Genomic DNA, 26844 nt, shown 5'->3' with positions numbered 1-26844 from the left:
TCATTCATTCAGAGAGGCAATCAAGGTTAAGTGACTTGCCCAGGGTTACACATCTAGTAAGACCACCTAGTTTTTAAATTATTCTTGGACAGCTGCCTTGGCCACAGAGAGATTAAGAGACTCAGTGTCACTCAGCCATTATGTGTCATAGATGGGACATGAACTTCTAAATTCTGAGAACAACCCTCTTTGCACTATGTAAAAGCTACCTCTCCTTCTTACAAAGTAAGAAAATGGAAGCCTACAATGTGGAAATATGTTTGGCATGACTTCATATGTATAATGGGTATTGTATTTCTTTCCTTTTCAGTGGGTGGGGTAGGGTTGGGAGGGAGGAAGGGAATTTGGAACGGATATTTTAAAAAAAAATTAAAATAAAATATAAGAAAGTGGAAATCTAGAGAAGGGAAGAGACTTGTCCAAAGCAACACATCAATTTAATAAAGCCAATTATTGGCCTTTGCTTTGTGATGATGCTTGGCAAGCCACTTAAGTCTCTGGGTTTTAACGAGCTAATCTCTGAAGTGAGGATGACAAACATATTTATACTATCTACTTTATGGGGTTGTTATGAGGCAAATGATCTGTAAACTTTAAATTGCTATTAAAATGAGTTATAGTTATTGTGTGTATTAATATAGTGATGCCCTGAGAGTTTATTAATGTTTGCAATACTACCTGTTTCACTAAATGGTCCCAGCTGGTGTGGTTTTTGAGTACCTGTGTTTGATTCTTATATGTTTTCTTTCTTCTTTGCACATGCCACTTATATGCGAAAGTACTAACCATGTAGCCTGTCTTTATCACTTATCTCATCTCCCTCACCCCCTCAAATGTGGATCTGGACACCAGATAACCAAGATCTCTTAGTGATGCAGCAGTGAGGAGGGGTGGTGACCAGGGTTATTCAGCTATTTTTATTTGTCCCCCATCCTATTATTAACTCATATAATAGGTGCTTAATAAATGTTTATAGATTGACTAATATTCTCCCTCTTCTTTGGGAAGTTGTAAAAAAGGATTAATTCAATTTTTTATTAAATTTTTTTCTACTGACAGTAGTTGACTTTATTTGTTCACAGGTTTATAGAGTAAGTCTTTTAATTAGGTATATACTTTGATGCTGTGACTAAAGTAACTCTTTTTTAGTTCTGAACCCCTAGCCACAGACAATGCTTTGTTAAAACACCTCAACATTAAATGTCTCTTCTCCTCACCTCTCCTTCCCTCCTCCTTCCCTCTCTTTCTCTTTCCTCCCCTACCCTATCCTGTTCTCTCCTCTGCTTCCCCTTCCCTGTCCTATCATTTCCCTGTCTCCCTCCTTTCTTCCTCCTCTTTCCCTCTTTCCTTCTCCTTCTCACTGCCTCTAGCCTCCTTTCTCCCTCCCTTCCACTTTTTTCTCCCTCTCTTTCCTTTCCCTCCCCTCTCCTCCTTTCTTCTCCTCTTCTCCTCCCACTCAATTACCTACTCCTAGCTTCATTCCCAAGAAGTATGCCCAGTTTAGCAAATGCCTGTGGATAACACTGTTTATAAAGACAAAAGTAAACATTTAAAATAAAGAAAACTAAAAAGACTTGTTTTTGTGCCTAGATGAAAGGATTCAGGCTCCTGTGAAGGAGTCCAAGGGGAGAAGGGAATTACAAAATTACCACCTTGGGGCCAGCAGTCTAGATGAAGGGAGCCTTTCTTGACACCACATCTGTTCCTGACCGGCCCATGTGACCTTCTCCTGGAGGCCTGGTGCCTGCTCCTCCTCTCAGCTGCCTTTGCTCCTGCTCCTGCTCTTATAATTCCTAGGTCCCTGTGGCTTATTGAAGTCTCCCTTCCTCTGGCTCCATGCCCTTTCTATTATCTCATAGAGAATTGGGGTCCTCCTCTATTTTGGCTCCTGCCTGGACATTCTTAAACTGCTTGCCTCTAGTTTAAGGGCCACCCAGGTGTATGGTCAATCAATCACTCATGGGCCAAATGCCAGGCTCCTTTTCTAATTCAATCAAACAACTTTTTCATATTTCATAAACACATACTTCACACAGGCAAAGGTTTGCAACTGCATTTTTACAGTTAGTTTAGCACCTCATTAATGGCCCCTTACTTTCAGTGATTACATCCTAGGTTTCCTGGACTAGGAGGGGCTGGTCAGAAACCAATTTCCCTACATTAAAGTAGTATAGAAAGCAAAGGCAAATAGGCTGTAAAATATATTTGCATTAGTGAATGGACTTTGTGATTCATTAGTGGAAAGAACATTTGAATCAGGAGACCTAGGTTTGAATACTGGTCCTCATACTTATTAGCTGAGTGACCTTAGGGAAGTCATTTCCTTTCTCTGGGTGGGGATATAAAGTCCCTTCCAGCTCTCAGTCCCATGACCTTGGTTTCTATCAGATCTTTTCTCCTCATGTCTATGTTCTCTGATGCTTTGGGGGCAGCAGGCAATTCCTTGTTGTTTTGCTTGTGTAGGAATTACTGAAAGACAAAAAAGACAGAAGTGTGCAGTATGTAGGTGACCCTAAATGGTAGCAAATACTTCATGTGGTTTCCTTGGTTTCTGGACCCTCTAAAATCCTAAAGATACAACCACTACCTCCGGGAGTGCACTTTACACAGGCCTGGACTTCTGTTAGAGGTGAGGACCTCCCCTCCCCACCCCCACACACTTTGGAATGGGGGCTATGACTAAATATGGATTTTGGATCAAGAATCATGGGCTCAACCTGGTTTAGGTAGTGCTTGCCTCACAGAGTGTTCTCTCTGCTCTGAGGTTGAGTGTTTGGTATATCCCCAGGCTTGGGTGGTACTTCCAGACTCTTGGACTTCATACTTCAACCAACAGCTAGGAAATAGCAGAACTGAAATAAGAATCCAGATCTTCTGAGAAGCTGTGGGATATAATGGAAATAACACTGGACTTAGGGTAAGGGTACTAGGATGAATCCCAGCTTTGCAGCTTACAACTGGTGTAACTGAGGACAAATCCCTTTAATTTTTTGGATCTCAATTTCCCCATCTATAAACTGATCTCTGAGGTCCCTTCCACACTTAGCTCCTATAATTCTATCACTCTTACTCTAGTGCTCCTTCCTGTACATTAGGGAGGGGAATACTTGGCCATAAAAATAGCTGCCCAGAGATTAGCCTTTGGAATGAGAAAAGGAAGCAAATGGGATGGTTTGTATATAATTTCAGTTGAAGAAATAAGTGGAATGATTCAACCAGATCTTAAAGGTAACAAACAAACAAACACAAAAACTCAACCAGGGGATATTGGAGAGGTTTCAATCCTTTCTAATACCATACATGGTCCAAGTCCCCTCAAAAACTTTGAATTTCCAAAGACTAGGTCAGTTAGAACTTGGAGTCCTAAATCCTTGAGACTCTTTGGAATCCTGTACCAACTCTACTTGGTGGTGCAATAGATAGATCACTGGGCTTGGAATCAGGAAGACTCATCTTCCTGAGTTCAAATCCGGCCTCAGACACTTACCAGCTATGTGACCCTGGGCAAGTCACTTAACCCTGTTTGCAGGAAACCATTCCAGTATATTTACCAAGAAAACCCCCAAAGGGGTCATGACCAAAAGGGTCATGAAGAGTTGGACACAATGAAAAACAAGTAAGCAAACAAAAAAACTAACCCTAGAATTATATTGTGTTGAAATCTGCAGAATAGATAAGGTTTTTCTGGAAGAATGATGGATGCAGACTTCTGGTTAAGATGATGACATAGAAGGTTCTAGCCAGACCCAGTTCCTCTGAGGAACACTTATTTACAATGAAGAAGAACATGAGAGAAAACAATAGAACTAAAGAAAAATATTGAACTCTTTCATCCTGTTAAGGGTATCTAGAGACAAGTTCAAACAAAGACATCTCTAGGGGTCTAGGTCTGCTGATGCATTGCAGTGCAAGGAAATGGGCCAGGAATAGTACAAGCTTCCATGTCAATGTAAATAGAATTGGTCATACCAACTAAATTGATTTTCAGATTTAGTGAGACAGATAAAAGGTCAAAAATCTCAAAGTAATAATGAAAAAAGTTGATGTAAGGGTTGAGTGAATCCATTAACAAATCACCACATCCCAGTAAAAGTACCTAACAAAATATGCTGGCCCTGATACCTTTATCAGGTGAGAACATTTCTATTGAATCAATCAAGAAAAATGTATTGAACTAAGTTTAAAAAATATAGTTAATCAATTTGAAAGGAGTGAGGGTCATTGGATGAGGTGAAATGACAGCATCCGTGCATGCACAGTGTATTGGTACCAGCTGAGGAGATTTGATCATGTCACGTAGGCATAAAATAGCAAACCAGTTCAGAATCAATACTTGTCAATCTTGTCTAATGGCTTAGACAAGAGAACAGTTCCAGTCAAGGACTTGAGAGGGAATCACTTAGGGAAAGGGGGGGGAATAGGGGGTTGGTCACATATTTTTGGGACAATGTTTTGTTCTAATAGTTCTTACTATACCACCTCAATAAATAACTATTTTAAAAAGCTAATTGTCTAACTGATATTAACCAATAATCAACAACAAAACATAATAGTGAAAATTCACAAGCTATAGCATTAGGAAGATAACCCCCCAGGGCCTCAGAACTCCTTAGAGACTGGTGGGGGAAAGTATCAGTTGCTCTCTGGGGACTCAACTTTCAGATTGGGATTGGGAAAGCAGTTCCAGAGCATGTTGTTATTGTTCAGTACTGTCCAACTCTTCATGACTCTATTTGGGGTCATGACAGAGATACTGGAGTGGTTTGCCATTTCCTTCTCCATCTCATTTTACAGATGAAGAAACTGAGGCAAATAGGAATAAGTGACTTGCCCAGGGTCACACAGCTAGTAAGTGTCTGAGGCCAGATTTGAACTCAGGAAACTTCCTGACCTCAGGCCTGTAGCTCTATCCATTGTGCTACCTAGCTGCTCCAGAGCATATCCTACAGAAGAAAAGGAGGTGACCTAGTGATAACAAATCTCCAATTATACTATAAAGCAGTGGTCATCATAATAATTTGGTTCAGGTTAAAAAAAATAGAAAACTTGATCAGTAGAACAGATTAGGGCAATAAGACCCAAAAGCCACAGAGCAAAGTAGCATTGTGTTCAATAAACCCAAGAATACCTACTAAAGAGTTAAATACTTTATCTGAAGTGAAGTGAATAAGTGTTTATTAATCGCCAGGCACTATGCTAGGAGCTTTACAAATATTTTTGCATTTGATAAGAACTGCTAGGAAAAGTAGTCTGGCACAAATAAGGTTAGACCAATTTATGTGATATGCCACAATAAACTATAAATGAACATATGGCCTAAATCTAAGAGGTCGTATCATTAAAAAATTAGAAGGCAAAGTAAGGAGATATAGGTAGCTAGGTGTTATGGTAGATAGAGTGCTGGGCCTGGAATAATAGTGATGATGATGATAAAAATAATAGCTAAAATTTATATAGTATTTACTATGTGTCAGGCACTATGCTAAGCGCTTTACAATTATTATTATCAAGAGTCAGGGGGTCCTGAATTCAAATCCTGCCTCTGACACTTAGAAGCTATATAACTATGGGCAAATCACTTAACTTTCATGTGCCTCAGTTTCCTCATATGTAAAATGGAGATGATAATAGCACCTACTTCCCAGGATTGTTGTGAAGAGCAAATGAGGTAAAATTTGTAAAGTGCTTTTCAAACTCTAAAGCTGTATATAATGTTAACTATTATCAACTATAACTAAGGGGAGAATAGGGCAGCTCAGTGGATAGAGTGCCAGGCCTAGAGTCAGGAAAATTCATCATCCTGAGCTAGAATCTTGCCTTGGACACTTACTGGCTGTGTAACACCTACACAAGTCACTTATTCCTGTTTGCCTCAGTTCCTTATCTGTAAAATAAACTGGAGAAGGAAATGGCCAACCATTACAGTATCTTTGCCAAGAAAACCCCAAAATGGGGTCATGAAGAGACAGACATGACTGAAACAACTGAACAACAAGAAAAGGGAGAGAAGTCTTGGTTAAATAATGACCAGAGATCTCTCTAACCCCTCGCTGGATCCCAACTCAAACTCTGACCACAAACTTTGTAAAATTAACTACCTTGGATTTTGTTGGAACAGGAATGGATAATGGGGTGACAAAAAGCTTACATTGTAAGGGAACTTATCTGTCTATGAGCTTTCAACCTGGGGATAATTAGCAGTAGAACAATAGATAATTTTAATCATCATGAAAATGTTCAGGTAGGCAGAATTGATCATCCCCAAAGATAACAATTTGTAGAGACTTCTAAGAATAACTGCATAACAATATATAGGTAGTGGCAGAGTTAGACATGTTGGGTTGTCAAGCAAAAATTTCAGAAGGATCCTCTTACTTTTGGCCAGATGCAAAACAGAAAAGGTTCAGCCTCCCTAAAAAACAGGAGCTACTCGGGTGGCATTTATACTTATGGAGGGGGAACAACAAAGGCAGCTTGTGGAATTTGGTCTTTTTTAAAAACAACCCTAGTTAGTATTCTGTTGCTTTTTCCAGAGAGAAACCAGAGCCACCTGCGCAATTAGCCCTCCACAAGATGAGTAACCAATATTTAGATATTTAGCTCAAGGGAGACCATGGTTCTGTTCTACCCCGCTCTGGTCAGGCTGCATTTAGAGCACAGTGTTCAGTTCTGGGTGCCATGTGTTAGTGTAGTAGGTATGCCCAATCATGGACTGTCATGCCTCCTTGTTACACCATTGAAAAGACTCCTTGTTCTTATTTTCGGTATTTGTCCTCTTGACAGCACACTGGTGACTATTGATGATCCTTGGCCAATTTATACTCCTTTGGGGCTTGACCTTTAAAAGAAGCCTGGGTGTTGGATGCTGGATTGCTTCAGACAGGGACAGAGAAGAGAGGAACTATATAGAGACTTAGACATGGTTACCTGGAGGGAGGCCAGCACATCCATATGGTCTCTCCAGGAAACAATGTGTCCCCAGAGATGGCAACAGATGGAGACAGGCTTGAGGTAGTGAAGAGTTTCTGGACCAAACCAAGAGTTGTAGGAATATTCAAACCAAGCAAAGGAATGACAAGAGACATAGATATGACATGGGGGAGCACATTTGGGCCTTATGTTTCACCAGTACTCTGAAAATGTGTACTATGAAAGTTTTGGGGCAGGTCAACTCTATAATCTCTGAGTTTTTTTCCTATTGGGGTGGGGGACATTCAGGGTAGTACCATAAGTTTGAAGGTCTATATAATTCCCTGGGAGGTGGAGCTAACCAGAAAGGAATAGAGAATTAACTTTAACTGTTTATGGTCTTGGGTTCCAGTCTTTTGAATTTAATGGAGTTAAATGAAATTTGATTTATATATTTTATGTCTTATTAGTTTGAGTGTTTACATGGGAAATGATGGCCTTTCCCCCTTTGTTGTGGAGACTAAAGGGTACATCTTTATGTTTCTAGGGGAAACTTTGGAGAAAGGTGGTGGTACAAGCCAAAGAGCATGATATGATGATCAACCTTTCAAGATGCTCAGTCAGTATAGATTACAATAGCAATGACATTAATAAGTGGGAAAACATTCAGAGGAGAGTGCACTGAGAGTGGTGAGGGAACTGGAGACCATTCCACATAAGGACTGGTTGAAACACTAGGGTGGAAACTATGTGAATGGAGAAAAGAGGAACAGATGTGAGAGATATTATGGAGTCAAAACCAAAAATAATTGGCAAAGTAATGGCTATGAAGAGTGAGTAAAAATGAGGAGTAGAGGATGACACTGAGGTTGCAAACCTGAGTGACTCTAAAGATAGTGGCATCCTAGACAGAAATAAGGAAATTCAGAAGAGGGGTGGGTTTAGGGGAAGGATTATGAGTTTTATTTTGGACATGTTGAATGTAAATTGCAAATGGGACATCCAACCAATTGCCAACAGGCAATTGGTGATACAAGATTGAAACTGAAGAAAGGTACTAGAGCTGGGTCTATAGATCTGGTTGCCATTGCATAGGGATAAAATTTGAACTTAAGGAAGGTTATGAGGTCAAGAAAAGACAGAGTATAGAGAGACAAGAGAAGAAGGTCCATGACAGAGCCTTTAGGTACACATAGAGAGAGGGGTATTACAGTGATGAAGATACAGAAAATGAGATGCAGGAGCAGTCAGATGACAAAAGTAGAACAAGATAGAGCAGTATCACAAAAGCACAAGGAGAAGAAAATATCCAAGTAGAAGTAGTGGCCATCAATTTCAAATGCACAGAGATCTTGAAAGATGAAGATTTAGAAAAGGTCATTCAATTTGTCAGTATAAAGATCATTAGTAACTTTGGAGAGGGAAGCTTCAATTGAATGTTGGAGTTAGAAGCCAGATTACAGAAGATTTAAAAGAGAATGGGAAAAAATGGAGGTAAGGATATTAGCTGAGAAAGGGAGGAAGTAGTAAGGATGGTAGGACCAAATAAGGGTTTTATAAAGGGTGGAGGAGACTTTGCATTTTTGTAGAAATCAAGGAGGAACCAGTTGATAGGGAGAGAGTAAAGATAGGAGACTGATAGACAGACAGAGACAGACAGAAAGCCAAAACAGATAAACATGACAGTCAATCAATTAGTCTCAATTAGACAGTCATTACCGTAAAGGTAAAGGCCCTTTGTTGGACTCCTGAACAGATATTTTGCAGTCACCTTGATGTACTTGCCAGGTAATTCATAAGGTCTAAATTCCTAGACCAGCCAGGGGATGGCCTTCTTTAGACCTTCAAATGTAGGACCATCCTGGCGATGTTTATTTCCTTTTAAAAGTATGCTATTACAGAAATATCCTCCATCTATTCTGCTGATGCCTGAATCCTGACTAGGAACTTTTGACCTATAAATTTAATGCCTGAGCCAAAAACTTTTCTCTCCCAAGATTGATAGCCACTGACTTGTCTGAAGCAAGGAACCAGAAGGGCAGATGTGAGTGGTTAGGGACTCAGGCTTGCCTAGGTAAGCACATATTCCTAAATGCCATGCTGTTGTAACTGCTATCAAAACTGGACAGTGACGGAAGGGAATTCTCCTCCTCAATCTTGCAGGATCCAAAGGAGAGAAACTGCTAGAAAAGAGTTCCAGAAATAAGGGCCTAAAAGAGAGCAGACAAAGCTGTTTTTTACAGCTTGTATAGTCCTTTTACAATCCCTTCTAACTTTCCATAGCCATTCATCTTACGCATAGGGAGCAGTCAAGAGTTGTTCTTTCATCTCAGCAAAATGCATATTCCTCAGGAGAGAGCTAGAGCATATGTCCAGCACCCCAGATGGTGCCCCAGTCCAGCAAGATCCGAGGGTCCCTTGATCGCTCCTGTTGCAGTTGTATTTCAGTGGAGAGGTCTCTGACTCATGAAAATAGCAAGAATATTTTGCCTGCTCCATGTCTGAGGTGAGCCTGCCTCAACTGTGGACCCCAAGAGAGGGGCTAAGAACACCCCATAAAGGTCCCCATTCATCTCCCTTCACTACCAAATGTAAAGCACATATTTCATCCCTGATGTGTCAAAGCAGAAAATTAATCTGAGCTTTTAGAGAATGATGAACCTATGAGGTTTAAAAATATGATAATGCAATTAGCAGCTTTGGCAGCCTAATGAAGTCTCTCTAGAATGCTGATAAAAATAACACTAAAGAAAAATGCTTAAGAGCCTCTTCAAACTTAGCAAAATGGTGAAGTGTGTTCTTGTGCAGAAAATGGCAATCTAGTCTCCTTTCTCCAAGGTCCAAGATTAATTAGGGGCTTATTTAGTGCACAAATGAGGAAACAAATGAACTCTTGGATCACAAAGCATTGAAATTATTTTAGAATTATTTTTTAACAATTACATTTCGTTCATATGTGTCTTCATTAGACTTTGTCCTCAGCTTGCATTATGTGAGGCAACTATTAGAAATCCTTAGCTGCTGATGGGGTGGCATTGTCTTTCTTAATATTTAAAGTTTGAATTTAATAGATATCAAATAAAATGAGCATTTCCTTATATAAAGTAGGACAGAAAAGAAGACTGTGCATGAAACTGCAGATGTTTATTATGTATGCTGTTTTAAAAATTTTAAGTATGATAAATTCAATGTGTAACTTTCAAAGCTGTCCTACTTTTCTGAATTTCCTTTTGGTCTTCTTCCTGTTCCTTTCTGTGCATTAAAAATGTTTCAATGACCCTCTTTTCTTTCTTCCTAATTTTTTTTTTGGCAAACCTCTTCTAGCCTCATTTCCATCCCACCTGCCTCTTAAAAATGAAGGGCAGGGGGAAGAAAACCAATACTCTTGTAACAAGCATGCATATGCAAGCAAAACAGATTCCTTCATTGGCTATGTCTGAAAATATATGTATCATCCTGTACCTTGAATCCATCACCTCTATTAAGAGGGGAGTAGCATAGATCTTTATCAGTTCTCTGGTTGGTCATTGTATTGACCAGAATTCTTAAGTCTTTCAAAATTGTTTTTCTATATAGCCATACCAACTTTGAGAATCCTTATCCCAAATCCAATTCCCATTGGCTTGTTAGATCTTTGGAGAACAAATGGTTGCATCTCTCTCTAAGGGATCTACCACTATTATTATGAGTCCCCATTCTGGTATGTTTTCCCCAATATCAATCACAAGTGCCAATGAACATGTCTTCTACATCATTTAATGATCCAGTGACATGAAACGTTGACTACCTTTGATACATTACAGATCTCTCTTCACCAGGTTTATCTTCTGAAAACTCTGGCATGGACTCCTATCCCTAGATCTCTGATCCTCAGAGCTTTCAAGGGCTCACAAGACCTTGTACCAAAGGAAAGAAAATACAAACAGAAGCCCGTCCCATCTCAGACACAGAAGGCCATACTCACTAACTTAAGCTTTAGCTACCATTAAGATCAACAGTAGTTAATTTTCCCCACTCAGACACAGCTAGGGAGGAAAGAAGTTGATGTTGATCATTGAAGTCTTTTATATGTATGCTTTGCTGGCTCAACAGTCAACCAAAAAGCACCTCTTAGCCAAGTAAGTGTCCTGATAATACTCATATGATAACTTCCCGTGCCTTGAAGTGGAGATGAGACCCCTTATATTACACAGGCCCAACAGTAGGCTCACTAGTCATCTGTGTGGGAGGATTGTATTAGGCAGAGCATGCATAGTCTTGAGTATGTGGCCTTCACTGGTCAGTCTCCTGCTGGTTGGTTTGCCTATCATAAGTCTCTTCCCACTCTAGACTCTCCTATACTCAACCATCAAATTTTGATTTTCCTAAAGTATAGGTCTGACTATGGCACCACCCAATGTAATAAACTCCAGTAACTCCCTTTAACCTTCAGGATCGAACATAAAACTCTCTATTTGTTGTCTCTCTCATTAGATTATGAGCTCCTTGAGAGCAAGGACTGTCTTTTGCCTTTTTTTTTCTTCTTTCTTTTTTCAGAGCTTAGCATAGTAGGGTATATGAATATAAGGCAGTCACACTCAGCTGTGAGGGCTGCTGAGCCTTTTTAGAGCTGCTTTCCACCTTTGGTGTCCACCTGTCACCCAACTCTCACTTGTGACCCCAAAAAGCTACCGCATGTGCAGCAGCCACACCATGCTAAAATGCTTTGGCAGATAGGCTAAACCAGGTTCAGGGTAACCAATGGGCCTCAAACCAGTTGATGAGTGAAGGGGGCATCTACTTCAAGCATATGAAGACTTCCCCCAGTAGAATGGCTGGATGTGAACATTTTGTTCCAGCAGGCCATGGAGGTGGTGTAAGCCGGCGCTGTGGAGTGTTTAGAGTTTGGCTGATCATTGCAGATGCCAAGGTCATCCATTGTATCACAAGCCATCACCAGTCATCTTGACTTTGTCTTGCCACTGAACTCCAGTGACTCTGGAAGAGAGAGTGAGGTGAATGCCTTCTGCAACTCTGCCTCACTTAAATCCAATCTATGAGTGAGTCAAAAGATATCACCCATACCATTTTGCCATTTTTTATCTACCTCAAAGTCCTGTGACAACAGGCAAGTGATGAAGCAGTAGGTACGGATCCATGGGGAGCTGTAGTCACAAGCCTGCACACAGATGGCCCTGGACAAAGGGTTGTCTTCTCACCAGACTGAAGCAGTAGTGGGATTCAGCAGCTGCTGGATGTCTAAATAGCCTTTCTTTTTTTTTTAGTATTTTATTTTTTTCCACAGTTAGAAAAAAAATTTTTTAACATTCATTTTTCAACCTTTGAGTTTCAAATTTTCTCCCTGCCTCCCTTCCCATCCCTCCACCCCTCATTAAGAAGGCAAGGAATTCAATATAAATCATACATGTATAGTCATGCAAAACACTTCCATAATAGCCATGTTGTGAAAGAAAACATAGACAAGAAACTCAAGAAAAACAAAGAAAGCAAAAAAAAAAAGCTTCAATCTTTATTCAGACACCATCAGTTCTTTTTCTGGGGATGGATAACATTTTTCATTATGAGTCCTTCAAAGTTGTCTTGGATTGCTGTATTGCTGAGAATGGCTAAGTCATTGACAGCTGATTATCTTACAATATTGCTGGTACTTTGTACACAGTATGTTTCACTTTGAATCAGCTTATGTGAGTTTTTCCAGGTTTTTTTGAGAGCATCCTGTTCATCATTTCTTATAGTACAGTAGCATTTCATCATAATCACATACTGTAATTTGTTCAGTCATTCCTCAATTGATGGCCATCCCTTCAATTTTGAATTCTTTGCCCCTAGAAAAGAGCTTCTATAAATATTTTTGTACATATAGGTCCTTTTCCTTTTTGTTTTTTATCTCTTTTGGGAAACAGAACTAGTAGTGGTATTGCTAGGGCAAAGGGTACATGGTTTTATAGCCCTTTGGACATAGTTCCAAATTGCTCTACAGAATGGTTGAATCAGTTCACAACTCCACCAACAGTGCACTAATGTCTCATTTTCTTCACATCCCCTCCAATTTACCTTTTCTTTCTTATTAGCCAATCTAATAGGTGTGAGGTAGTACCTCAGAATTTTTAAAATTTGCTTTTCTCCACTCAATAGTGAGTTAGAGCATTTTTTCATATGGCTATAGAAAGCTTTGATTACTTCATCTGAAAACTGATCATAGCTTTTGATCATTTATCAATTGGGGAATGACTCTTATTTTCATAAATTTCTCCATATATTTGAGAAGTGAGGCCTTTATCAGAGAAACTTGCTTCAAAGTTTTTTTCATAGTTACTATTGCTAACTGTATGTCGCTATATCCTATTCTACCACCTCATTTACTCTATATTCTCTCCCCTTTCACCCTGTCCCTCCTCAAAAGTGTTTTGCTTCTGACTATCCCCACCCCCAATCTGCCCTCCCTTCTATCACTCTCTTTGAGCCAAATCTGATGAGAATAAGGTTCACTCACTCCCCCTCACCTCCCCTCTGTTCCCCTCCACCATAAAAGCTTTTTCTTCTCTCTTTATATATGAGATAATATACCCCATTCTATCTTTCCCTTTCTCTTTCTCCCAATACATTCCTGTCTCACCTTTTACTTTTATTTTTTAGATGTCATCCCTTCATATTCAACTCACACTTGTGCCCTCTGTCTGTATACACTCCTAACTATTCTAATAATGAGAAAGGTCTTATGTGTTACAAATATCATCTTCCCAGGTAGGAATGTAAATAGTTTAACCTGATGATTTCCCTTTCCTGTTTACCTTTTTTTGCTTCTCTTGAGTCTTGTATTTGAAAGTCAAATTTTCTATTCAGCTCTGGTCTTTTCATCAAGAATGCTTGAAAGTCCTTTATCTCATTGAATAGGTGGACATCTGAGTTGTAATCCTAGCTCCTTTGCCCTCTGGAATATCATAATTCAAGCCCTCTGATCTTTTAATGTAGAAACTGCTAAATCTTATGTTATCCTGACTATGGCTCCATGATACTTGAATTTGGCTATGATATTCCTGGGAGTTTTCATTTTGGGATCTCTTTCAGGAGGTGATTGGTGGATTCTTTTTTTTTTTAGAGGCAACTGGGGTTAAGTGACTTGCCCAGATTCACACAGCTAGCAAGTGTTATATGTCTGAGGTTGGATTTGAACTCAGGTCTTCCTGACTCCAGGACTGGTGCTCAATCTACTGCACCACCTACCTGCCCTGATGGATTCTTTCAATTTCTATTTTACCCTCTGGTTCTAGAATATTGGGGTAGTTTTACTCGATAATTTCTTGAAAGATGATGTCTAGGCTCTTTTTTTGATCACAGCTTTTAAATAGTCCAGTAATTTTTAAATGATCTCTCCTAGATCTATTTTCCAGGTCAATTGTTTTTCCAATGAGATATTTCACATCGTCTTCTATTTTTTCATTCTTTTGGTTTTGTTTTATAATTTCTTGATTTTTCATAATGTCATTAGCTTCCATTTGCTCCATTCTAATTTTTAAGGAGTATTTTCTTCAGTGAGCCTTTGGACCTCCTTTCCCATTTGGTCAATTCTGCTTTTTAAGGCATCCTTCTCCTCATTGGCTTTTTGGACCTCTTTTTACCATTTGGCCTAGTCTGTTTTTTAAGGTATTATTTTCTTCAGTATTTTTTTATATCTCCTTTACCAAACTGTTGACTAGTTTTTCATAATTTTCTTGCATCACTCTCGTTTCTCTTCCCAGTTTTTCTTCTACCTCTCTTTCTTTTTGAGCTCTTCCATGGCCTGAGACAAATTTTTATTTTTCTTGGAGGCTTTGGATGTTGGAACTTTGACTTTGTTATCTTCTTCTGAGTGTGTGTTTTGATCTTCTTTGTCACCATAGTAACTTTCTATAGTCAGAGGTTTTTTCTGTTGTTTGCTCATTTTCCCAGCCTATTACTTGACTTTTAACTCTTTGTTAAGGTAGGGCTCTGCCCCCCCAGGTGGTGGGTGCACTGTCCATAGTTTTAGGTTTTTTGTTTAGCTGTTTTCAGAGATACTTCTAGGGACCTGTATGTTTTCAGTTCTTCCAAGATGGTATTATCTAAAGAGAGGGGTTTACTATTCTCCTGGCCTGTGCTTTGGTCTATGAGTGACCACAAGCACTCTTTTCTGCCTTGGAACTGTGAGGAGGGGCCCCTCTCTCCACTGTGGTCACAAGCTCTGCTGTGCTAGTTCTCCTCCTCATCTTGGGATTGCCACCCAGGACTGTGACACAGATCCTAGTATGGGCAAAGCAACAGAGTCCTACCTCAGTGGTAGTGAAAAGACCCTTATAATCTCCTTCTGACCAGTTGTTTGATCCTCTTACTGTCTGTGGGCTGAAAGCTTTAGAATCAGCTGCTGCCGCTGCTGATTCAGTCACTTCTGAGGCATGCCCCTGGTTTGCTGGGGCTAGGGCTGTGCTGGCATGGCCTATGCTAGACTACACTTTACTCTTACCCTGGTGCGACTGACCATTCTTGCTGACCTTCTGAGTTGTCTTTGGTGTTTGTGGGCTGAGAGGTCTGGAAACTACCACTGCTGCCACTGATTCAGTTGCCCCAAGGCCTGCTCCCCTGCCCCAAAGCTGGGGCCCAGTCTGCACTGGCATGGCCTGTGCTGGACTGTGCTTCTTTCTTATCCTAGTGTAACAAATCTTTCCTGCCAACCTTCCAAGTTGTCTTGGGCTAAAACTTTGTTTCACTCTGTCTTTTTGTAGTTTCTGCTGCTCTAGAATTTGTTTAGAGGCATTTTTAAAAGGTATTTGGAGGGGTTTTGGGGGAGAGCTCAGGAGAGCCCCTGCCTTTATTCTACCATCTTGGCTCTACCCCCTGAGCAGCCTTTCTTAAGGACCACACTGCTCACCTCCTGGCCTGAGAAAGGGGCTAGAAAAGGTGCCCTAAAAATTGTCTGCTTCACATAACTTAACTCTGCCCTACTGTGGCAGGCAGGGATCCCACACTGTGGCTGAAACACACTCACACACAAAATGTACAAAAACTTATGTGAAGATGATTCCATTCATCATTCATACATGAAATGTGTGCATGCCTATGGACAGCAAGAAATCCAGTAAACCTGAAAGATAAACAGTTCTTATTGTGGAGAGAACTCAGCAGATATCACATCCAAATAGCAGCACTGAGTGAAATAATGATGGCAAATGAGGACCTGCTTGCCGAGGTTGGAGCTAGATACATGATTTTTTGGAGTGGCTGCAGTGATGGGGGGTTCTGTGTTGCTGATGTAGGTTTCCTGATCAAAACTAATCTAGTCAAAAGGCTTGTATGCCTCTCCAAAGAAGTTGATAATAGGCTCATGACATTGCAATTGCTACTTGAAGGAAAGTGCCATACTACCATCATTAGTGCTCCCACCATGATGAACCCTTATGAGGTAAAAGAAAAATTTTATGAAGCCCTGGATACTCTCTTAATCAATTTGCTGAAAGAGGACCAGCTTGTAATTCTGGGTGATTATAATGCCAGAGTAGGCGCAGACTATCAGACATAGCAGGGAGTTTTGGGGAGGAATGGAGTTGGAAACAGCAATAGTAACCATCGTGTGCATCTTATGACCTTCTTATCACCAACACAGTTTTCTGTTTATCTAAATGTAATAAAATTTTGTGGATGCACTTTCAGAGCAAACATTGGCATTTAATAGGCCATGTCATTGTAAGGAGAAGAGACAGACAGGATGTGAAAATAATGATGTTGTGTAGTGCAGAGTGCTGGACCAATCATAGATTTATCCTCTTCAAGCTAAACATTCTCATTCAACAAAAGTGGGGGTCCCAAGGCAAGGTGACTACAAGAAGACTTACTGTCAATAGATTAGAGGCTTCTCCAATTGTGAACAGTTTGTTGCTAACTTGGAGGGAAACCTGAGCCAACACATGGTTGGCAACAATGGAGTAGAAAAGGAGTGGGCAGCTTTTCAGAGATTTGGTATATAGTACCACATTTACTCATCTGGGCCAGAACACTCACAAATATCAAGATTGGTTTGATGGAAATGATGGGTAAATTCAGAAGCTTCTGAATGAAAAATGAGAACTCCACAGGGTATACCAGTAGGATAATTTGTTGTCTCTAAGAAGGCAGAGTTTAAATCCATTAAAAGTAAAGTGTAATTAGGGGAGCATAGAATAATTTACCTGTAAGAGCTATAGATAAGACAAGAATTTAGGACCAAACAAGAGATAGAGAGCATTACAGAATGCAAAGTGGATAATTTTGATTATTTTAAATTAAAAAGGTTTTGCACAAAGAAAACCAATGCAACCAAAATTAATAAGAAAGCAGAAAACTGGTGGAAAATTTTACAGCAAGTGTCTCTGATAGGTCTCATGTCTCAGATATATAGAGAACTGAGTCAAATTTATAAGACTACAAGTCATTCCCTAATTGATAAATGGTCAAAGGATATGAACAGGCAGTTTCCAGATGAAGAAACCAAAGTTATCTATAGTCATATGAAAAAAATGCTCTAAATCACTATTGATTAGAGAAATGCAAATTAAAACAATTCTGAGGTACCACCTTATACCTATCAGATTGGGTAATATGATAGAAAAGGAAAATGATAAATGTTGGAGGGGATGTGGGAAAATGGGGACAGTAATGCACTGTTGGTGGAGTTGTGAACTGATCCAGCTATTCTGGAGAGCAATTTGGAACTATGCCCAAAGAACTATAAAACTGTGCAAACTTTTTGACCCAGCAATAGAACTACTAGGTCTGTATCCCAAAGAAGATTTTTTTAAAAAGGGAAAAGGATCTATTTGTACAAGAGTAATTATAGCAGCTCTTTTTATAGTTACAAAGAATTGGAAATCGAGGGGGTATCCATCAATTAAGAAATGGCTGAACAAGTTTGGTATATGATTGCAATAGAATACTATCATGCTAGAAGGAATACTGAGCAAGATGGTTTCAGAAAAACCTGGAAAGACTTATGTGAACTGATGCAGAGTAAAGTGAGTAGAACAGGAAAACATTGCACACAGTAACAGCAATATTATACAATGAATAACTGTGAATGACTTAGCTATTCTCAGCAATACAATGATCCAAGATAATCCCAAAGGACTCATGATGAAAAATGCTATCTGCCTCCAGAGAAAGAACTTATAGAGTCTGAATACAGACTGAAGCATAGGATTTTGCTCTTTCTCCCTCTCCTCCTCCCTTCCTCCCTCCCTCCTTCCTTTCCTTCATTCCTTTCTTCCTCCCCCCCCTCTCTTTGGTTCAAATTTTCTCCCACAAAAAGACTAATATAGAGATATGTTTTACATGATTTCACATTTTAGCCTATATCAGATTGCTTACTGTCTCAGGGAAAGGGCAAGGGAGAGAGGGAGAGAATTTGGAACTCAAAATTAAAAAAACAAAAGAATATTAAACATTTTTTGACATGCAATTGGGGAAAAATATTTAAAAAAAGGAGAAGCAGGATTCTTGACTCAGTAAGAAGGCAGATTGTTAGACGGGAGTTCAGCTCCAGCATTTATCAGGTTCATACTGGATCCAGCCAGACCAAATAAGGACAGTGGAGATATAGATAAGGGGTTCTTATTACTTTATTCTCACTGCTGTTGACAAGAAGAGGAGTGAAGCATCTGCACTTTCACTTTCTTCTCACAGCAGCAGGCAAGATGAGCAGGAGGAACATCGACCTTTAGTACAGCATCCAACTTTCCACATCCACACCTGCCGGCTAGTGCTCATTTGATATATAGAGAAACATACAAAGAAGACATCATACCAACAAGAAACTCACAAGTTTACATTATCTATGGTTGTTTAATGATGTGTCAGTCTGGCATGAGCACAGTGTTAGTGTTTATGGGCCATGGATCTAGGCTCCCTGTATTAAACTGGAACTATGCCACATACAGAGATGAAATTCAGTTTTAGGCTGATAATAAAAATCCAAGGTGCTTTTATGATATCCTGAAGGCTATTTATGGTCTAAACACCTATGGAGTATCTTAACTACTCAGCACTGATGAAGCCACACTGATTAGTAAGGATGCGATAATGAACACTTCCATAGTGTTCTCAACAGATAATCATCAACCAGTGTTGAAGTCAATCCCTCTCTGGCCAAACTTGCCACTGAAGAAGAGGTTTTGAATGCCATTAGGCTTCTCTCATGTGGCAAAGCACCTGGTGCTGATTCTATTCCATCTGAGATTTACAAGGCCAGAGAGTTCACCACTCATGAAAAGGCTGACTGAAATCTTCCAAGTTAAATGGCAAGAGGAGTTTATCCCCCAGGAATTCAAGGATGGTTCTATTGTCTATCTCTATAAAGGAAAAGGAAATAGGTTGTGGTGTGACAATGACAGAGAGGTCTCTCTCTTAGTCATCGCTGGCAAGATTCTTGCCACAGTCTTCACCTGGAAGATGGCCATCTATTTGAGAGCCAGGGTGGCATCAGAATGGGCTGAGGAACAGTTGATACAGTGTTTGCTGCCCAACTTTAGGAGAAATGCCAGGAGCAGAACAGAGGTCTGTAAACAGTGTTCATTAATCTGACCAAGGCCTTTGATAGTGTTAGCTATGAGATCATGGCAAAATTTGGTTACCCAGAGAAATTCATCAGTATTGTACATCAGTTTCATGATGGCATTCTTGCCCAGATTCTGGATAATGAACAATACTCTTGTGCTTTCCAAGTCACCAATGGAGTGAAGCAGGGCTATGTGCTTGCTGCCATGCTTTTAGCATGATTTTCAGTAATGTCTTCAGATGCTTTCAATGAAGACAAAAACAGAATCAAGGTCAACCACTGCTGTGATGGTAAATTGTTTAACTAGAAAAAGTGATAAGCCAAGACCAACGTTGAGGGAGAGTAGATGTTCTACTTTTCATTTGCAGATGATTGTACACTCATTGCAGCCTCTGAGGTTGAGATACAACAGGATGTGAATCAATTCTCTGCTGCTTTTGCTCATTTTGGCCTGACAACACCAAGAAAACAGAGGTTCTCCACTAACTAGCCCCTCATCATCCATAAATAAAACCATCAGTTACAGCAAATGGAGAAGTTTTGAATGTCATAGATAAGTTCACTTACCTTGATAGTATACTTTCCAGGGACGTACACAGATGACATGCATTGACAAAGTTAGCTCAGTGTTTGGGAGGCTCAAATGGAAAGTGTGGGAGAGCAGAAGTATTAGACTGCCTACCAAACTGATGGTCTAAGAGTGGTGGTGCTGAACTCATTGTTGTATGCCCTGTGAAACCTTTACTAAATACTAGTGCCTTGCCAAGAAACTGAATCGTTTCCATTTGAATTGTCTTCTGAAGATTCTGAAGATCACCTGGCAAGATCAGATACCAGATACTGAGGTGCTTTCTTGAGCTGAACTGTCTGGCATTCAAATTCTACTATAGAAAGTGCAACTTTAATAGACTACCCATGTTGTCCAAATGCCAAATGTACATTTACCTAAAAGATTATTTTGTGGCGAATTCACACAAGGCAAGTGGTCTCATGAAAGTCAGAACAAGGACACTCTCAAAGTCTCTCTGAAGAGCTTTGGAACTGATTGTGAGATATGGGAGACACGGGCACAGGACCACCCAGCATGGCATACCTGCATCAAAGAAAGAAGGCACTGTGCTGAATAAGCAAAGCAGAATTGTGAGATGCAGAATTTTAGAGACATTTCCACTCCAAATGTTCATATGGGCCATTTGTGCCTGACCTGTGGTAGAGACTTCCAAGCTCATATTAATCTGATCATTTACAGTTAGACACACTGTACCTTTTTTAAAATTAATTTGTTTTCATTTTTGAAATTTGTTTTTAGTTTTCAACATTCACTTCCACAAGATTTTGAGTTCCAAATTTTCTCTCCATCTCATCCCTTCCCCAAACCCAAGACAGCATGCATTCTGAATATCCTTTCCCCTGATCTGTCTTCCCTTCTATCTCCCAACCCCTTTCTCTTATCCACTTCCTCTTCTATTTTCCTGTAGCGCAGGATAGATTTCTACATCCCATTGCCCATGTATCTTATTTCCCAGTTGCATGTAAGAACAATTTTTAACATTTGTTTTTAAAACTTTGGGTTCCAAATTTTCTCCCTTCTTCCCTCCCCACCCACCCTCACTGAGAAGGCAAGCAACGTGATACAGGTTATACATGTGTAGTCAAAAACTAACTATATTTCTTTTCATTCTATCCCACCTCCCATTTATTCTATACTTTCCTTTTACCCTGCCCCTCCTCAAAAGTATGTGCTTCTGATTACCCCCTCTCCCAATCTGCCCTCCCTTCTATCATTCTCTTACTCCCTTACCTCCTATTTTCCTGTAGGGTAAGATAGATTTCCATACCCAATCGAGTGCGTATGTTATTCCCTCCTTAAGTCAAATCTGATGAGAGTAAGATTCACTCATTCCCTCTCATCTTCCCCCACTTCCCCTCCACTATAAAAGCTTTTTCTTGCCTGTTTTATGTGAGATAATTTACCCCATTCTACCTCTCCCTTTCTCCTTCTCCCAATATAATCTTCTCTTACCCCTTAATTTTATTTTTTTGATATCTCCCCTTCATTTTCAACTCACCCTGTGCCATTTATCTTTCTGTCTGTCTATCTATCTATCCATAATTTTTTCCCCTCTAACTACCTTAATACTGACAAAGGTCTCATGAATTACAAATATCATCTTTCCGTGTAGGAATGTAAACAATTCAACTTCAATAAGTCCCTTAAGATTTCTCTTTCCTGTTTACCTTTTCATGCTAATCCTTGTCTTGTATTTGAAAGTCAAATTTTCTGTTCAGCTCTGGTCTTTTCATCAAGAATGCTTGAAAGCCCTCTATTTCACTGAATGTCTATTCTTTCCCCTAAGGATTACACTCAGTTTTCCTGGGTAGGTGATTCTTGTTTGTAATCCTATTTCCTTTGCCCTCTGGAATGCCATATTCCAAGCCTTGCAGTCCCTTAATGTAGAAGCTGCTAAATCCTGTGTTATCCTGATTGTGTTTCCACAATACTTGAATTGTTTCTTTCTGGCTACTTGCAATATTTTCTCCTTGACCTGGGAACTCTGGAATTTGGATACAATATTCCTAGGAGTTTTCCTTTGGGGATCTCTTTCAGAAGGTGAGCAGTGGATTCTTTCAATTTCTACTTTACTCTTTGGTTGTAGAATATCAGGGCAGTTTTCCTTGATGATTTCTAGGCTCTTTTTTCAATCATGGCTATCAGGTATTCTACTAATTTTTAAATTATCTCTCCTGAATCTATTTTCGAGGTCAGTGGTTTTTCCAATGAGATATTTCACATTGTCTTCTATTTTTTCATTCTTTTGGTTTAGTTTTACAATGTCTTGATTTCTCATAAAGTCATTAGCTTCCAATTGCTCCATTCTAATTTTTAAGGAAAGTTTTTCTTCAGTGAGCTTTTGGACTTCCTTTTCCATTTGGCTAATTCTGCTTTTGAAAGCATTCTTCTCCTCATTGACTTTTTGAACCTCTTTTGCCATTTTGGTTAGTCTATTTCTTAAGGTGTTATTTTCTTCAGTATTTTTTGGGTCTCCTTTAGCAAACTGTTGCCTTTTTTTTCATGATTTTCTTGCATCACTCTCATTTCTCTTCCCAGTTTTTCCTCTACTTCTTTTACTTGCTTCTCAAAATCCTTTTTAAGTTCTTCCATGGCCTAGGACTGATTCATGTTTTTCTTGGAGGATTTAGATATAGGAGTTTTGACTTTCTTGTCTTCTGGTTTTGTCTTTTGTTACCAAAGTAAGATTCTATGGTCTGACATTTTTTGCTCAGTTTGCTCATGTTCCTAGCCAATTACTTGAGTTATAAACTCTTTGTTAAGGTAGAGGTCTGCTTCCAGTGTGGAGGATGTACTGTCCCAAGCTTCAGGGGTTTTGTTTAGCTGTTTTCAGAGATACTTATAGGGACCTGTAAGTTTTCAGTTCTTCCGAGGTGGTACAATCAAGGGTGAGGTGTTTATTCCTTTCCTGGCTTGTGCTCTGGTCTATGAGACTAAGCACTCTTTTCTGCCTTGGAATTGTGAGCATGATTCTCTCTCCACTGTCACCACAAGCTCCACCACACCAATGGTCCTCCTTGTCCCAGAACTGCCACTCAGGACTGCAATCCAGATCCAAGCATGGACAAAGCAAGAGAATCCTACCTCTACACCAACAAAGAGATCCCTTCAGTACCCCTCTGATCAGCTGTTTGATCCTCCCATCATCTGTGGGCCAAGAGCTCTGGAAGCAGCCACCATCCTGCCACTGTGCCTGCACTGGGGCTGGACCAACCTTCTCTCCCACTGAGGTCCAACAGATCTTTCCTACTGACCTTCTAATCTGTCTTTGGTGTTTGTGGGTTGAGAAGTCTGGAAATGAACACAGCTGCCTGTGATTCAATCCCCTGAGGTCTGCTCTGGGTTTGCTGAGGCCTAGTCTTTGCTTGTGTGGCCTACACAGAGCTGTGCTCTTCTCCTGTCCTGGCACAACAGACCTTCCCATCAACCATCCAGGTTGTCTTGGGCTGGAAATTTGTTTCACTCTGACTTTCTGTGAGTTCAACTGCTCTAGAATTTGTTTAGAGCCATTTTTTATAGTTATTTGGAGGGGTTTGGGGGAAAGCTCAAGCAAGTCATTGTTTTTACTCCACCATCTTGGCTCCACCCCCAATTTGGACACACTGTACCTTGACCCCAGTAGTGATGTCATTTTGGTCCTCTTTGATCATGGTCAGCAATCAACCTTATGTCGTGTCTCTCCCACCCCAGCCATGTATTCTTTGACACTGCCCTCAGTGCTGTTCCTCAAACAAGACACTCCATCTCTTGGCTCCAGACGTCTTCTCTGGGTATCCTTCATGCCTAGAATGCCCCTTATCTCCATCTCCTGGCTTCCTGGGCTTCTTTTACGTTCCAACTAAAATTTCACCTTCTGCAGGAAATCTTTCATAACCCCTCTTAATTCTAGTGCCTTTCTTTTGTTGATTATTTACTATTTATCCTATATCTTGCTTGTTGGTACGTAATTGTTTGTATGTTGTCTCCCTCATTAGACTGTGAGCTCCTTGAGAGTATGGGCTGTCTTCCTTTCTTTGTGTCCTTAGGACTTATACATAGCAGGTGCTTTAAAATGTTTATCAATTGACGGACTAATTGACTGATGGACAATATGCCTGAGTTACATTCAGGATGTAGTGTGTGCAGAGTTCAAGAGTACATATATATTTATAGTACATACCAATCTATCATAAACAACAAAGCAAAGAAGGACTAACCAAGCAAAGTCAGCTAGCTGTAACATTAACACTACCATAGGAGATTATATATATAAAGATAAATATATATACACATATATATATACACATATATATACACACATACACACATATACACACACATACATATATATGCAGATTTAGATATTATATATGAATGTATGTATATATAGCTATATCCATATATATGAAAGAGAGTTTGATGAAGTGAAGGTGAAAAGGGAGTTAATTCCAGTCATGGGGGATGAGCCGTGCGAAAACTTGAAAATGGAATGTTTTATATGAATAATAGAGAGAAAGTAGGCCAGTCTGACTGGATTACTGAGTGTTAGAGGGAAATAATGTATAATGAGGCTGGAAATGGGTTAGAGATGAATAGGTTATAAAGGATTTTAAAGGTTAAGCAGAGGGCTTTATATTTGATTCTAGAGTTATTGAGTTAAGTGAGTGACATGGTTAAATATACTTAAAGAAAACACTTCGGCAGTAATATGTAGGATGGAATACTTGAGGAAGGGAGACCATTTGTGAAGCTGTTGCAATAATCTAGGTGAGAGGTGATGAGTGCCTAACCTAACATATTGGCTTTATGAATAGAGAGGAGTCAGATATGAAAGATGTGGAGGTTGAAATGGCAAGATTTTGCAACTGATTGGATGTGTTGGGTGAAGAAGAATCGCAGAGTCCGGGATAATGCTGAGGTCACAAACCTGCAAGACTGGTAGAATGGGGTTACTTTTGACAGAAGTAGAGAAATTTGAAAGAAAGGTGAGTTTGGGAGAAAAGATAATGAATTAGTTTTTGGGCAAGTTGAATTTGGAATGTTCAATTTGAAATGTCCGACAGGCAGTTAGTGTTGTGGGATAGAAGATCAGTGGAAAGATTGGGGCTGATATGAATGATGAGCCAGCAAAGGAGACTGAGGAGTGGTTAAGCAGGTAGAAGGAGAACCAGGAGGAGAAAGTATGTGGGAGGAGAGGGTGATCAATACTGTTAAATATAGCAGATATACTGAGAACTAAAAAATACCATCAGATTTGGCAATTAAAAGATTGTTGTTATCTTTGTAGAGAGCAGCTTCAGTTAATTTATATGGCCAAAATTCAGATTCAAAGGGTTAAGAAGTAAATGAAATGAGTAGAGGCATTGAGAATGGATAGCTTCACACATATACGTGTGTTTGGCTGGGGGGAAAAAAAGAGATATAGGACTGTAACTGAAAAGACAATAGGATTTAGTGAAAAAAAAAAATTAAGATAGGGAGAGCAGGATTATGTTTGAAGATAGTAGAGAAGGAACCAGTAGATAGGGAGAGAGATAGGGAAGATTATAGACATAGAGGTTGGTGAGCCCAGATCAGAATGCCTGTAGGCTTCTGGCTGTCATCCTGTGCAGTCTTTGATTGAACGAAAAAAAAAACTTATTGGTGTTTTCCTTTGGTTTTATTGATCATAACTTCATCTGGCACACTTTTTCATCTGTAGCCAGGGAATATCTTAGAAGATCTAAGCTGGCTATAATCTTTCCCTCCTGGTTTCTGGAAGTCTCCATCAATCAGTTTCTATTATGTAAGAGTTCAGGAGGTATTGATCTGATTATCTGATTGAAAGTGTGAATGAGATTTTCTTCCTCACATTTTAAAACTCAAAGTTTATTAATCCAAATGAGTCTCTAATGAATAGATTGTACGGGTCAGATATTTTTGATCAGTGGGGTCTATAGGTTTTCTTTGTTTCCTTTAAATAATCCTCCCTATGCCCTTCCTCCTTCATTCCTGCCTTACATAGCCTTCTTGGGTGTCAAAAACACAGAATCAAGAGACATATGAATGACATCTACCTTGCCTTCTATGTGTTCTTCTCTTTTGAAAATATTCCTTCATGTTTCATCTTACCCATTTGAATGGGGCAGGGTTACCCCCAATCCTGGGATCCTTTTTGGGGGGAGAGGGAAGAATTGGGTATTTTCATACTTCTCACTCTCCAGCCCCTTTGCATCTCTCAAGGCTTAATAACGATCTAGCAGTTTAAAATCTGATTCTCATCAGCCCTTTATAGTGTATTTTCTCTGTTGATAAAGCCATTTGGCTGATGGAGACAGATGACTGCCTAGCATAGAGCCTTTCTGGTTAACCCACTCTGGTTCTGAGGTATGTGGGTACCCTGCTTGCCCTCTCTCCATCCAAATAAAACCCTAAACTTGCATATCAGCTCCCCATTGGATGAGGTTTAGTCATCTCGAAGGAATTAGCAGCTTCTAGCTGTGGATACTTAAATCCTTTAATTGAGGAGGGAATAATGGAAAAGGGCCAAGATGCTTTCTTCCCCTCTGTTCCTTAACCAGATGCCCTGGTCCTTCCTTTGGCCAGGCACCCTAGCAGATTTCCCCAATTCCAGAACACTTGGATAAGATAACTACAAGGCAAAGGGACTGGGCGTCTGAACTTCTTGTCTTTTCTTCCAATACTCGAAGCTCTTAATTCCTCTTCCCCTGGACAAAAAGAACAATGAAAACAAAACATGAGAAGTAACTGAGCACAGATGGATGGACAGCCACACTGTTAAATTCTGTGTTATGTTTTGGTTTGCCTCTGGTGTCCCTTCCCATTATCTATTGCTATTTTTGTGCAT

At 39.8% G+C, this 26844-nt stretch overlaps 1 long non-coding RNA gene across 1 annotated transcript in view; it reads left to right on the top strand.

Annotated features, from left to right (window-relative positions):
- The first annotated feature begins 204 nt into the window (after window positions 1-204).
- The window catches only part of LOC110193872 (uncharacterized), a 32133-nt gene continuing 5493 nt past the window's right edge, over window positions 205-26844 (top strand). The window contains exon 1 of the long non-coding RNA XR_013487537.1: window positions 205-286. This is a non-coding gene — a long non-coding RNA (uncharacterized LOC110193872). The remainder of the gene's footprint in view (window positions 287-26844) is intronic.

This window comes from Phascolarctos cinereus, unplaced genomic scaffold (assembly GCF_003287225.1).
Source record: "Phascolarctos cinereus isolate Bilbo 61053 unplaced genomic scaffold, phaCin_HiC Scaffold_5;HRSCAF=322, whole genome shotgun sequence".
In the NCBI taxonomy this organism is placed as follows: domain Eukaryota; kingdom Metazoa; phylum Chordata; class Mammalia; order Diprotodontia; family Phascolarctidae; genus Phascolarctos; species Phascolarctos cinereus.
The sequence above is the reverse complement of the archived record's forward strand: the minus strand, read 5'-3'. Positions and strand labels throughout refer to the sequence as shown.